The sequence below is a fragment of the Salmo salar genome, unplaced genomic scaffold (assembly GCF_965601325.2).
Source record: "Salmo salar unplaced genomic scaffold, fSalSal1 ptg000293l, whole genome shotgun sequence".
NCBI lineage: Eukaryota > Metazoa > Chordata > Actinopteri > Salmoniformes > Salmonidae > Salmo > Salmo salar.
In genome coordinates this window covers 1095001-1105000 of record NW_027675346.1, presented here as the reverse complement: position 1 = coordinate 1105000, position 10000 = coordinate 1095001, and the positions used below count along the sequence as shown (strand labels likewise).

Below are 10000 nucleotides of genomic sequence, written 5' to 3'. Positions count from 1 at the left end.
TAACCAGGCCCGACCCTGCTTAGCTTCCGAGATCAGACGAGATCGGGCGTACCCAGGCTGGTATGGCTGTAAGCGAGAAACAATCTCTTGCTACAACATATATAGTCAAAGTGAGTGTGATAAACAGACATTGCATTTTCAACAATTAGATAAGCAGCTTGAACTTTGTGTCACTGAAAAAGTAGAAGAAATTACAAACACTGTTCCCATCACTTTTTAGCACAGGTAGTTGGATAAAATACAAACTTTATTTCCTTTCATCATTTGAACAGGGCCAAGGAGCACAAAGCACACACAAGCTGCATTCAGCAACAATATTCTTGTTTGTCTTATAAATACAAGGCAGATGCTAATTGAAAACACAAGGAAATTTGATCCTATTAAAAAGGCAGGAAGCTGCATTTAGTCAATTCATCATTAAATGCTTACTACAAGGCAGTGTTGCTGATGAAATAGTGCAAGAGCACACCCTCGTGGACAAAATGCTTACAGCACCTGGTATTCCCAGGCGGTCTCCCATCCAAGTACTAACCAGGCCCGACCCTGCTTAGCTTCCGAGATCAGACGAGATCGGGCGTACCCAGGCTGGTATGGCCGTAAGCGAGAAACAATCTCTTGCTACAACATATATAGTCAAAGTGAGTGTGATAAACAGACATTGCATTTTCAACAATTAGATAAGCAGCTTGAACTTTGTGTCACTGAAAAAGTAGAAGAAATTACAAACACTGTTCCCATCACTTTTTAGCACAGGTAGTTGGATAAAATACAAACTTTATTTCCTTTCATCATTTGAACAGGGCCAAGGAGCACAAAGCACACACAAGCTGCATTCAGCAACAATATTCTTGTTTGTCTCATAAATACAAGGCAGATGCTAATTGAAAACACAAGGAAATTTGATCCTATTAAAAAGGCAGGAAGCTGCATTTAGTCAATTCATCATTAAATGCTTACTACAACGCAGTGTTGCTGATGAAATAGTGCAAGACCACACCCTCGTGGACAAAATGCTTACAGCACCTGGTATTTCCAGGCGGTCTCCCATCCAAGTACTAACCAGGCCGGACCCTGCTTAGCTTCCGAGATCAGACGAGATCGGGCGTACCCAGGCTGATATGGCCGTAAGCGAGAAACAATCTCTTGCTACAACATATATAGTCAAAGTGAGTCTGATAAAACAGACATTTAGTCAATTCATCATTAAATGCTTACTACAAGGCAGTGTTGCTGATGAAATAGTGCAAGAGCACACCCTCGTGGACAAAATGCTTACAGCACCTGGTATTTCCAGGCGGTCTCCCATCCAAGTACTAACCAGGCCCGACCCTGCTTAGCTTCCGAGATCAGACGAGATCGGGCGTACCCAGGCTGGTATGGCCGTAAGCGAGAAACAATCTCTTGCTACAACATATATAGTCAAAGTGAGTGTGATAAACAGACATTGCATTTTCAACAATTAGATAAGCAGCTTGAACTTTGTGTCACTGAAAAAGTAGAAGAAATTACAAACACTGTTCCCATCACTTTTTAGCACAGGTAGTTGGATAAAATACAAACTTTATTTCCTTTCATCATTTGAACAGGGCCAAGGAGCACAAAGCACACACAAGCTGCATTCAGCAACAATATTCTTGTTTGTCTTATAAATACAAGGCAGATGCTAATTGAAAACACAAGGAAATTTGATCCTATTAAAAAGGCAGGAAGCTGCATTTAGTCAATTCATCATTAAATGCTTACTACAAGGCAGTGTTGCTGATGAAATAGTGCAAGAGCACACCCTCGTGGACAAAATGCTTACAGCACCTGGTATTCCCAGGCGGTCTCCCATCCAAGTACTAACCAGGCCCGACCCTGCTTAGCTTCCGAGATCAGACGAGATCGGGCGTACCCAGGCTGGTATGGCCGTAAGCGAGAAACAATCTCTTGCTACAACATATATAGTCAAAGTGAGTGTGATAAACAGACATTGCATTTTCAACAATTAGATAAGCAGCTTGAACTTTGTGTCACTGAAAAAGTAGAAGAAATTACAAACACTGTTCCCATCACTTTTTAGCACAGGTAGTTGGATAAAATACAAACTTTATTTCCTTTCATCATTTGAACAGGGCCAAGGAGCACAAAGCACACACAAGCTGCATTCAGCAACAATATTCTTGTTTGTCTCATAAATACAAGGCAGATGCTAATTGAAAACACAAGGAAATTTGATCCTATTAAAAAGGCAGGAAGCTGCATTTAGTCAATTCATCATTAAATGCTTACTACAACGCAGTGTTGCTGATGAAATAGTGCAAGAGCACACCCTCGTGGACAAAATGCTTACAGCACCTGGTATTTCCAGGCGGTCTCCCATCCAAGTACTAACCAGGCCCGACCCTGCTTAGCTTCCGAGATCAGACGAGATCGGGCGTACCCAGGCTGATATGGCCGTAAGCGAGAAACAATCTCTTGCTACAACATATATAGTCAAAGTGAGTCTGATAAAACAGACATTTAGTCAATTCATCATTAAATGCTTACTACAAGGCAGTGTTGCTGATGAAATAGTGCAGGGGCACACCCTCGTGGACAAAATGCTTACAGCACCTGGTATTCCCAGGCGGTCTCCCATCCAAGTACTAACCAGGCCCGACCCTGCTTAGCTTCCGAGATCAGACGAGATCGGGCGTACCCAGGCTGGTATGGCCGTAAGCGAGAAACAATCTCTTGCTACAACATATATAGTCAAAGTGAATCTGATAAAACAGACATTTAGTCAATTCATCATTAAATGCTTAATACAAGGCAGTGTTGCTGATGAAATAGTGCAAGAGCACACCCTCGTGGACAAAATGCTTACAGCACCTGGTATTCCCAGGCGGTCTCCCATCCAAGTACTAACCAGGCCCGACCCTGCTTAGCTTCCGAGATCAGACGAGATCGGGCGTACCCAGGCTGGTATGGCCGTAAGCGAGATACAATCTCTTGCTACAACATATATAGTCAAAGTGAGTCTGATAAAACAGACATTTAGTCAATTCATCATTAAATGCTTAATACAAGGCAGTGTTGCTGATGAAATAGTGCAAGAGCACACCCTCGTGGACAAAATGCTTACAGCACCTGGTATTCCCAGGCGGTCTCCCATCCAAGTACTAACCAGGCCCGACCCTGCTTAGCTTCCGAGATCAGACGAGATCGGGCGTACCCAGGCTGGTATGGCCGTAAGCGAGAAACAATCTCTTGCTACAACATATATAGTCAAAGTGAGTGTGATAAACAGAGATTGCATTTTCACCAATTAGATAAGCAGCTTGAACTTTGTGTCACTGAAAAAGTAGAAGAAATTACAAACACTGTTCCCATCACTTTTTAGCACAGGTAGTTGGATAAAATACAAACTTTATTTCCTTTCATCATTTGAACAGGGCAAAGGAGCACAAAGCACACACAAGCTGCATTCAGCAACAATATTCTTGTTTGTCTTATAAATACAAGGCAGATGCTAATTGAAAACACAAGGAAATTTGATCCTATTAAAAAGGCAGGAAGCTGCATTTAGTCAATTCATCATTAAATTCTTACTACAAGGCAGTGTTGCTGATGAAATAGTGCAGGGGCACACCCTCGTGGACAAAATGCTTACAGCACCTGGTATTCCCAGGCGGTCTCCCATCCAAGTACTAACCAGGCCCGACCCTGCTTAGCTTCCGAGATCAGACGAGATCGGGGGTACCCAGGCTGGTATGGCCGTAAGCGAGAAACAATCTCTTGCTACAACATATATAGTCAAAGTGAATCTGATAAAACAGACATTTAGTCAATTCATCATTAAATGCTTAATACAAGGCAGTGTTGCTGATGAAATAGTGCAGGGGCACACCCTCGTGGACAAAATGCTTACAGCACCTGGTATTCCCAGGCGGTCTCCCATCCAAGTACTAACCAGGCCCGACCCTGCTTAGCTTCCGAGATCAGACGAGATCGGGCGTACCCAGGCTGGTATGGCCGTAAGCGAGAAACAATCTCTTGCTACAACATATATAGTCAAAGTGAATCTGATAAAACAGACATTTAGTCAATTCATCATTAAATGCTTAATACAAGGCAGTGTTGCTGATGAAATAGTGCAAGAGCACACCCTCGTGGACAAAATGCTTACAGCACCTGGTATTCCCAGGCGGTCTCCCATCCAAGTACTAACCAGGCCCGACCCTGCTTAGCTTCCGAGATCAGACGAGATCGGGCGTACCCAGGCTGGTATGGCCGTAAGCGAGAAACAATCTCTTGCTACAACATATATAGTCAAAGTGAGTGTGATAAACAGACATTGCATTTTCACCAATTAGATAAGCAGCTTGAACTTTGTGTCACTGAAAAAGTAGAAGAAATTACAAACACTGTTCCCATCACTTTTTAGCACAGGTAGTTGGATAAAATACAAACTTTATTTCCTTTCATCATTTGAACAGGGCAAAGGAGCACAAAGCACACACAAGCTGCATTCAGCAACAATATTCTTGTTTGTCTTATAAATACAAGGCAGATGCTAATTGAAAACACAAGGAAATTTGATCCTATTAAAAAGGCAGGAAGCTGCATTTAGTCAATTCATCATTAAATGCTTACTACAAGGCAGTGTTGCTGATGAAATAGTGCAGGGGCACACCCTCGTGGACAAAATGCTTACAGCACCTGGTATTCCCAGGCGGTCTCCCATCCAAGTACTAACCAGGCCCGACCCTGCTTAGCTTCCGAGATCAGACGAGATCGGGCGTACCCAGGCTGGTATGGCCGTAAGCTAGAAACAATCTCTTGCTACAACATATATAGTCAAAGTGAATCTGATAAAACAGACATTTAGTCAATTCATCATTAAATGCTTAATACAAGGCAGTGTTGCTGATGAAATAGTGCAAGAGCACACCCTCGTGGACAAAATGCTTACAGCACCTGGTATTCCCAGGCGGTCTCCCATCCAAGTACTAACCAGGCCCGACCCTGCTTAGCTTCCGAGATCAGACGAGATCGGGCGTACCCAGGCTGGTATGGCCGTAAGCGAGATACAATCTCTTGCTACAACATATATAGTCAAAGTGAGTCTGATAAAACAGACATTTAGTCAATTCATCATTAAATGCTTAATACAAGGCAGTGTTGCTGATGAAATAGTGCAAGAGCACACCCTCGTGGACAAAATGCTTACAGCACCTGGTATTCCCAGGCGGTCTCCCATCCAAGTACTAACCAGGCCCGACCCTGCTTAGCTTCCGAGATCAGACGAGATCGGGCGTACCCAGGCTGGTATGGCCGTAAGCGAGATACAATCTCTTGCTACAACATATATAGTCAAAGTGAGTCTGATAAAACAGACATTTAGTCAATTCATCATTAAATGCTTAATACAAGGCAGTGTTGCTGATGAAATAGTGCAAGAGCACACCCTCGTGGACAAAATGCTTACAGCACCTGGTATTCCCAGGCGGTCTCCCATCCAAGTACTAACCAGGCCAGACCCTGCTTAGCTTCCGAGATCAGACGAGATCGGGCGTACCCAGGCTGGTATGGCCGTAAGCGAGAAACAATCTCTTGCTACAACATATATAGTCAAAGTGAGTGTGATAAACAGAGATTGCATTTTCACCAATTAGATAAGCAGCTTGAACTTTGTGTCACTGAAAAAGTAGAAGAAATTACAAACACTGTTCCCATCACTTTTTAGCACAGGTAGTTGGATAAAATACAAACTTTATTTCCTTTCATCATTTGAACAGGGCAAAGGAGCACAAAGCACACACAAGCTGCATTCAGCAACAATATTCTTGTTTGTCTTATAAATACAAGGCAGATGCTAATTGAAAACACAAGGAAATTTGATCCTATTAAAAAGGCAGGAAGCTGCATTTAGTCAATTCATCATTAAATTCTTACTACAAGGCAGTGTTGCTGATGAAATAGTGCAGGGGCACACCCTCGTGGACAAAATGCTTACAGCACCTGGTATTCCCAGGCGGTCTCCCATCCAAGTACTAACCAGGCCCGACCCTGCTTAGCTTCCGAGATCAGACGAGATCGGGGGTACCCAGGCTGGTATGGCCGTAAGCGAGAAACAATCTCTTGCTACAACATATATAGTCAAAGTGAATCTGATAAAACAGACATTTAGTCAATTCATCATTAAATGCTTAATACAAGGCAGTGTTGCTGATGAAATAGTGCAAGAGCACACCCTCGTGGACAAAATGCTTACAGCACCTGGTATTCCCAGGCGGTCTCCCATCCAAGTACTAACCAGGCCCGACCCTGCTTAGCTTCCGAGATCAGACGAGATCGGGCGTACCCAGGCTGGTATGGCCGTAAGCGAGAAACAATCTCTTGCTACAACATATATAGTCAAAGTGAGTGTGATAAACAGACATTGCATTTTCACCAATTAGATAAGCAGCTTGAACTTTGTGTCACTGAAAAAGTAGAAGAAATTACAAACACTGTTCCCATCACTTTTTAGCACAGGTAGTTGGATAAAATACAAACTTTATTTCCTTTCATCATTTGAACAGGGCAAAGGAGCACAAAGCACACACAAGCTGCATTCAGCAACAATATTCTTGTTTGTCTTATAAATACAAGGCAGATGCTAATTGAAAACACAAGGAAATTTGATCCTATTAAAAAGGCAGGAAGCTGCATTTAGTCAATTCATCATTAAATTCTTACTACAAGGCAGTGTTGCTGATGAAATAGTGCAGGGGCACACCCTCGTGGACAAAATGCTTACAGCACCTGGTATTCCCAGGCGGTCTCCCATCCAAGTACTAACCAGGCCCGACCCTGCTTAGCTTCCGAGATCAGACGAGATCGGGGGTACCCAGGCTGGTATGGCCGTAAGCGAGAAACAATCTCTTGCTACAACATATATAGTCAAAGTGAATCTGATAAAACAGACATTTAGTCAATTCATCATTAAATGCTTAATACAAGGCAGTGTTGCTGATGAAATAGTGCAAGAGCACACCCTCGTGGACAAAATGCTTACAGCACCTGGTATTCCCAGGCGGTCTCCCATCCAAGTACTAACCAGGCCCGACCCTGCTTAGCTTCCGAGATCAGACGAGATCGGGCGTACCCAGGCTGGTATGGCCGTAAGCGAGAAACAATCTCTTGCTACAACATATATAGTCAAAGTGAGTGTGATAAACAGACATTGCATTTTCACCAATTAGATAAGCAGCTTGAACTTTGTGTCACTGAAAAAGTAGAAGAAATTACAAACACTGTTCCCATCACTTTTTAGCACAGGTAGTTGGATAAAATACAAACTTTATTTCCTTTCATCATTTGAACAGGGCAAAGGAGCACAAAGCACACACAAGCTGCATTCAGCAACAATATTCTTGTTTGTCTTATAAATACAAGGCAGATGCTAATTGAAAACACAAGGAAATTTGATCCTATTAAAAAGGCAGGAAGCTGCATTTAGTCAATTCATCATTAAATGCTTACTACAAGGCAGTGTTGCTGATGAAATAGTGCAAGAGCACACCCTCGTGGACAAAATGCTTACAGCACCTGGTATTCCCAGGCGGTCTCCCATCCAAGTACTAACCAGGCCGGACCCTGCTTAGCTTCCGAGATCAGACGAGATCGGGCGTACCCAGGCTGATATGGCCGTAAGCGAGAAACAATCTCTTGCTACAACATATATAGTCAAAGTGAGTCTGATAAAACAGACATTTAGTCAATTCATCATTAAATGCTTACTACAAGGCAGTGTTGCTGATGAAATAGTGCAAGAGCACACCCTCGTGGACAAAATGCTTACAGCACCTGGTATTTCCAGGCGGTCTCCCATCCAAGTACTAACCAGGCCCGACCCTGCTTAGCTTCCGAGATCAGACGAGATCGGGCGTACCCAGGCTGGTATGGCCGTAAGCGAGAAACAATCTCTTGCTACAACATATATAGTCAAAGTGAGTGTGATAAACAGACATTGCATTTTCAACAATTAGATAAGCAGCTTGAACTTTGTGTCACTGAAAAAGTAGAAGAAATTACAAACACTGTTCCCATCACTTTTTAGCACAGGTAGTTGGATAAAATACAAACTTTATTTCCTTTCATCATTTGAACAGGGCCAAGGAGCACAAAGCACACACAAGCTGCATTCAGCAACAATATTCTTGTTTGTCTTATAAATACAAGGCAGATGCTAATTGAAAACACAAGGAAATTTGATCCTATTAAAAAGGCAGGAAGCTGCATTTAGTCAATTCATCATTAAATGCTTACTACAAGGCAGTGTTGCTGATGAAATAGTGCAAGAGCACACCCTCGTGGACAAAATGCTTACAGCACCTGGTATTCCCAGGCGGTCTCCCATCCAAGTACTAACCAGGCCCGACCCTGCTTAGCTTCCGAGATCAGACGAGATCGGGCGTACCCAGGCTGGTATGGCCGTAAGCGAGAAACAATCTCTTGCTACAACATATATAGTCAAAGTGAGTGTGATAAACAGACATTGCATTTTCAACAATTAGATAAGCAGCTTGAACTTTGTGTCACTGAAAAAGTAGAAGAAATTACAAACACTGTTCCCATCACTTTTTAGCACAGGTAGTTGGATAAAATACAAACTTTATTTCCTTTCATCATTTGAACAGGGCCAAGGAGCACAAAGCACACACAAGCTGCATTCAGCAACAATATTCTTGTTTGTCTCATAAATACAAGGCAGATGCTAATTGAAAACACAAGGAAATTTGATCCTATTAAAAAGGCAGGAAGCTGCATTTAGTCAATTCATCATTAAATGCTTACTACAACGCAGTGTTGCTGATGAAATAGTGCAAGAGCACACCCTCGTGGACAAAATGCTTACAGCACCTGGTATTTCCAGGCGGTCTCCCATCCAAGTACTAACCAGGCCCGACCCTGCTTAGCTTCCGAGATCAGACGAGATCGGGCGTACCCAGGCTGATATGGCCGTAAGCGAGAAACAATCTCTTGCTACAACATATATAGTCAAAGTGAGTCTGATAAAACAGACATTTAGTCAATTCATCATTAAATGCTTACTACAAGGCAGTGTTGCTGATGAAATAGTGCAGGGGCACACCCTCGTGGGGCAAAATGCTTACAGCACCTGGTATTCCCAGGCGGTCTCCCATCCAAGTACTAACCAGGCCCGACCCTGCTTAGCTTCCGAGATCAGACGAGATCGGGCGTACCCAGGCTGGTATGGCCGTAAGCTAGAAACAATCTCTTGCTACAACATATATAGTCAAAGTGAATCTGATAAAACAGACATTTAGTCAATTCATCATTAAATGCTTAATACAAGGCAGTGTTGCTGATGAAATAGTGCAAGAGCACACCCTCGTGGACAAAATGCTTACAGCACCTGGTATTCCCAGGCGGTCTCCCATCCAAGTACTAACCAGGCCCGACCCTGCTTAGCTTCCGAGATCAGACGAGATCGGGCGTACCCAGGCTGGTATGGCCGTAAGCGAGATACAATCTCTTGCTACAACATATATAGTCAAAGTGAGTCTGATAAAACAGACATTTAGTCAATTCATCATTAAATGCTTAATACAAGGCAGTGTTGCTGATGAAATAGTGCAAGAGCACACCCTCGTGGACAAAATGCTTACAGCACCTGGTATTCCCAGGCGGTCTCCCATCCAAGTACTAACCAGGCCCGACCCTGCTTAGCTTCCGAGATCAGACGAGATCGGGCGTACCCAGGCTGGTATGGCCGTAAGCGAGATACAATCTCTTGCTACAACATATATAGTCAAAGTGAGTCTGATAAAACAGACATTTAGTCAATTCATCATTAAATGCTTAATACAAGGCAGTGTTGCTGATGAAATAGTGCAAGAGCACACCCTCGTGGACAAAATGCTTACAGCACCTGGTATTCCCAGGCGGTCTCCCATCCAAGTACTAACCAGGCCCGACCCTGCTTAGCTTCCGAGATCAGACGAGATCGGGCGTACCCAGGCTGGTA

At 43.3% G+C, this 10000-nt stretch overlaps 27 non-coding genes and 1 pseudogene across 27 annotated transcripts in view; all 28 read right to left on the bottom strand.

Annotated features, from left to right (window-relative positions):
- The window catches only part of LOC145868375 (5S ribosomal RNA), a 119-nt gene extending 45 nt beyond the window's left edge, over window positions 1–74 (bottom strand). The window contains exon 1 of the ribosomal RNA XR_014384371.1: window positions 1–74. This exon is cut by the window's left edge and continues 45 nt beyond it. This is a non-coding gene — a ribosomal RNA (5S ribosomal RNA).
- A 409-nt stretch (window positions 75–483) lies between these two features.
- LOC145872315 (5S ribosomal RNA) lies at window positions 484–602 on the bottom strand. Its single transcript, XR_014387947.1, has one exon. It is a non-coding gene; the product is annotated as a 5S ribosomal RNA (ribosomal RNA).
- Window positions 603–1011: 409 nt separating this feature from the next.
- LOC145870681 (uncharacterized) lies at window positions 1012–1130 on the bottom strand (annotated as a pseudogene).
- Window positions 1131–1269: 139 nt separating this feature from the next.
- On the bottom strand, window positions 1270–1388 carry LOC145868103 (5S ribosomal RNA). The gene has a single exon (XR_014384097.1). It is a non-coding gene; the product is annotated as a 5S ribosomal RNA (ribosomal RNA).
- A 409-nt stretch (window positions 1389–1797) lies between these two features.
- LOC145872314 (5S ribosomal RNA) lies at window positions 1798–1916 on the bottom strand. The gene has a single exon (XR_014387946.1). It is a non-coding gene; the product is annotated as a 5S ribosomal RNA (ribosomal RNA).
- A 409-nt stretch (window positions 1917–2325) lies between these two features.
- On the bottom strand, window positions 2326–2444 carry LOC145869478 (5S ribosomal RNA). The gene has a single exon (XR_014385474.1). It is a non-coding gene; the product is annotated as a 5S ribosomal RNA (ribosomal RNA).
- Window positions 2445–2583: 139 nt separating this feature from the next.
- Window positions 2584–2702, bottom strand: LOC145872313 (5S ribosomal RNA). Its single transcript, XR_014387945.1, has one exon. It is a non-coding gene; the product is annotated as a 5S ribosomal RNA (ribosomal RNA).
- A 139-nt stretch (window positions 2703–2841) lies between these two features.
- LOC145872312 (5S ribosomal RNA) lies at window positions 2842–2960 on the bottom strand. The gene has a single exon (XR_014387944.1). It is a non-coding gene; the product is annotated as a 5S ribosomal RNA (ribosomal RNA).
- A 139-nt stretch (window positions 2961–3099) lies between these two features.
- LOC145872311 (5S ribosomal RNA) lies at window positions 3100–3218 on the bottom strand. Its single transcript, XR_014387943.1, has one exon. It is a non-coding gene; the product is annotated as a 5S ribosomal RNA (ribosomal RNA).
- A 409-nt stretch (window positions 3219–3627) lies between these two features.
- On the bottom strand, window positions 3628–3746 carry LOC145874916 (5S ribosomal RNA). The gene has a single exon (XR_014390550.1). It is a non-coding gene; the product is annotated as a 5S ribosomal RNA (ribosomal RNA).
- A 139-nt stretch (window positions 3747–3885) lies between these two features.
- On the bottom strand, window positions 3886–4004 carry LOC145872310 (5S ribosomal RNA). Its single transcript, XR_014387942.1, has one exon. It is a non-coding gene; the product is annotated as a 5S ribosomal RNA (ribosomal RNA).
- Window positions 4005–4143: 139 nt separating this feature from the next.
- LOC145872309 (5S ribosomal RNA) lies at window positions 4144–4262 on the bottom strand. Its single transcript, XR_014387941.1, has one exon. It is a non-coding gene; the product is annotated as a 5S ribosomal RNA (ribosomal RNA).
- Window positions 4263–4671: 409 nt separating this feature from the next.
- Window positions 4672–4790, bottom strand: LOC145872308 (5S ribosomal RNA). Its single transcript, XR_014387940.1, has one exon. It is a non-coding gene; the product is annotated as a 5S ribosomal RNA (ribosomal RNA).
- A 139-nt stretch (window positions 4791–4929) lies between these two features.
- Window positions 4930–5048, bottom strand: LOC145872307 (5S ribosomal RNA). Its single transcript, XR_014387939.1, has one exon. It is a non-coding gene; the product is annotated as a 5S ribosomal RNA (ribosomal RNA).
- Window positions 5049–5187: 139 nt separating this feature from the next.
- On the bottom strand, window positions 5188–5306 carry LOC145872306 (5S ribosomal RNA). The gene has a single exon (XR_014387938.1). It is a non-coding gene; the product is annotated as a 5S ribosomal RNA (ribosomal RNA).
- Window positions 5307–5445: 139 nt separating this feature from the next.
- LOC145868927 (5S ribosomal RNA) lies at window positions 5446–5564 on the bottom strand. Its single transcript, XR_014384922.1, has one exon. It is a non-coding gene; the product is annotated as a 5S ribosomal RNA (ribosomal RNA).
- A 409-nt stretch (window positions 5565–5973) lies between these two features.
- Window positions 5974–6092, bottom strand: LOC145874915 (5S ribosomal RNA). Its single transcript, XR_014390549.1, has one exon. It is a non-coding gene; the product is annotated as a 5S ribosomal RNA (ribosomal RNA).
- Window positions 6093–6231: 139 nt separating this feature from the next.
- Window positions 6232–6350, bottom strand: LOC145872305 (5S ribosomal RNA). Its single transcript, XR_014387937.1, has one exon. It is a non-coding gene; the product is annotated as a 5S ribosomal RNA (ribosomal RNA).
- Window positions 6351–6759: 409 nt separating this feature from the next.
- LOC145874914 (5S ribosomal RNA) lies at window positions 6760–6878 on the bottom strand. The gene has a single exon (XR_014390548.1). It is a non-coding gene; the product is annotated as a 5S ribosomal RNA (ribosomal RNA).
- Window positions 6879–7017: 139 nt separating this feature from the next.
- Window positions 7018–7136, bottom strand: LOC145872304 (5S ribosomal RNA). The gene has a single exon (XR_014387936.1). It is a non-coding gene; the product is annotated as a 5S ribosomal RNA (ribosomal RNA).
- Window positions 7137–7545: 409 nt separating this feature from the next.
- On the bottom strand, window positions 7546–7664 carry LOC145870138 (5S ribosomal RNA). The gene has a single exon (XR_014386134.1). It is a non-coding gene; the product is annotated as a 5S ribosomal RNA (ribosomal RNA).
- Window positions 7665–7803: 139 nt separating this feature from the next.
- On the bottom strand, window positions 7804–7922 carry LOC145868102 (5S ribosomal RNA). Its single transcript, XR_014384096.1, has one exon. It is a non-coding gene; the product is annotated as a 5S ribosomal RNA (ribosomal RNA).
- Window positions 7923–8331: 409 nt separating this feature from the next.
- Window positions 8332–8450, bottom strand: LOC145872303 (5S ribosomal RNA). Its single transcript, XR_014387935.1, has one exon. It is a non-coding gene; the product is annotated as a 5S ribosomal RNA (ribosomal RNA).
- A 409-nt stretch (window positions 8451–8859) lies between these two features.
- Window positions 8860–8978, bottom strand: LOC145869477 (5S ribosomal RNA). The gene has a single exon (XR_014385473.1). It is a non-coding gene; the product is annotated as a 5S ribosomal RNA (ribosomal RNA).
- A 140-nt stretch (window positions 8979–9118) lies between these two features.
- Window positions 9119–9237, bottom strand: LOC145872302 (5S ribosomal RNA). The gene has a single exon (XR_014387934.1). It is a non-coding gene; the product is annotated as a 5S ribosomal RNA (ribosomal RNA).
- A 139-nt stretch (window positions 9238–9376) lies between these two features.
- On the bottom strand, window positions 9377–9495 carry LOC145872301 (5S ribosomal RNA). The gene has a single exon (XR_014387933.1). It is a non-coding gene; the product is annotated as a 5S ribosomal RNA (ribosomal RNA).
- Window positions 9496–9634: 139 nt separating this feature from the next.
- LOC145872299 (5S ribosomal RNA) lies at window positions 9635–9753 on the bottom strand. Its single transcript, XR_014387931.1, has one exon. It is a non-coding gene; the product is annotated as a 5S ribosomal RNA (ribosomal RNA).
- Window positions 9754–9892: 139 nt separating this feature from the next.
- The window catches only part of LOC145872298 (5S ribosomal RNA), a 119-nt gene continuing 11 nt past the window's right edge, over window positions 9893–10000 (bottom strand). The window contains exon 1 of the ribosomal RNA XR_014387930.1: window positions 9893–10000. This exon is cut by the window's right edge and continues 11 nt beyond it. This is a non-coding gene — a ribosomal RNA (5S ribosomal RNA).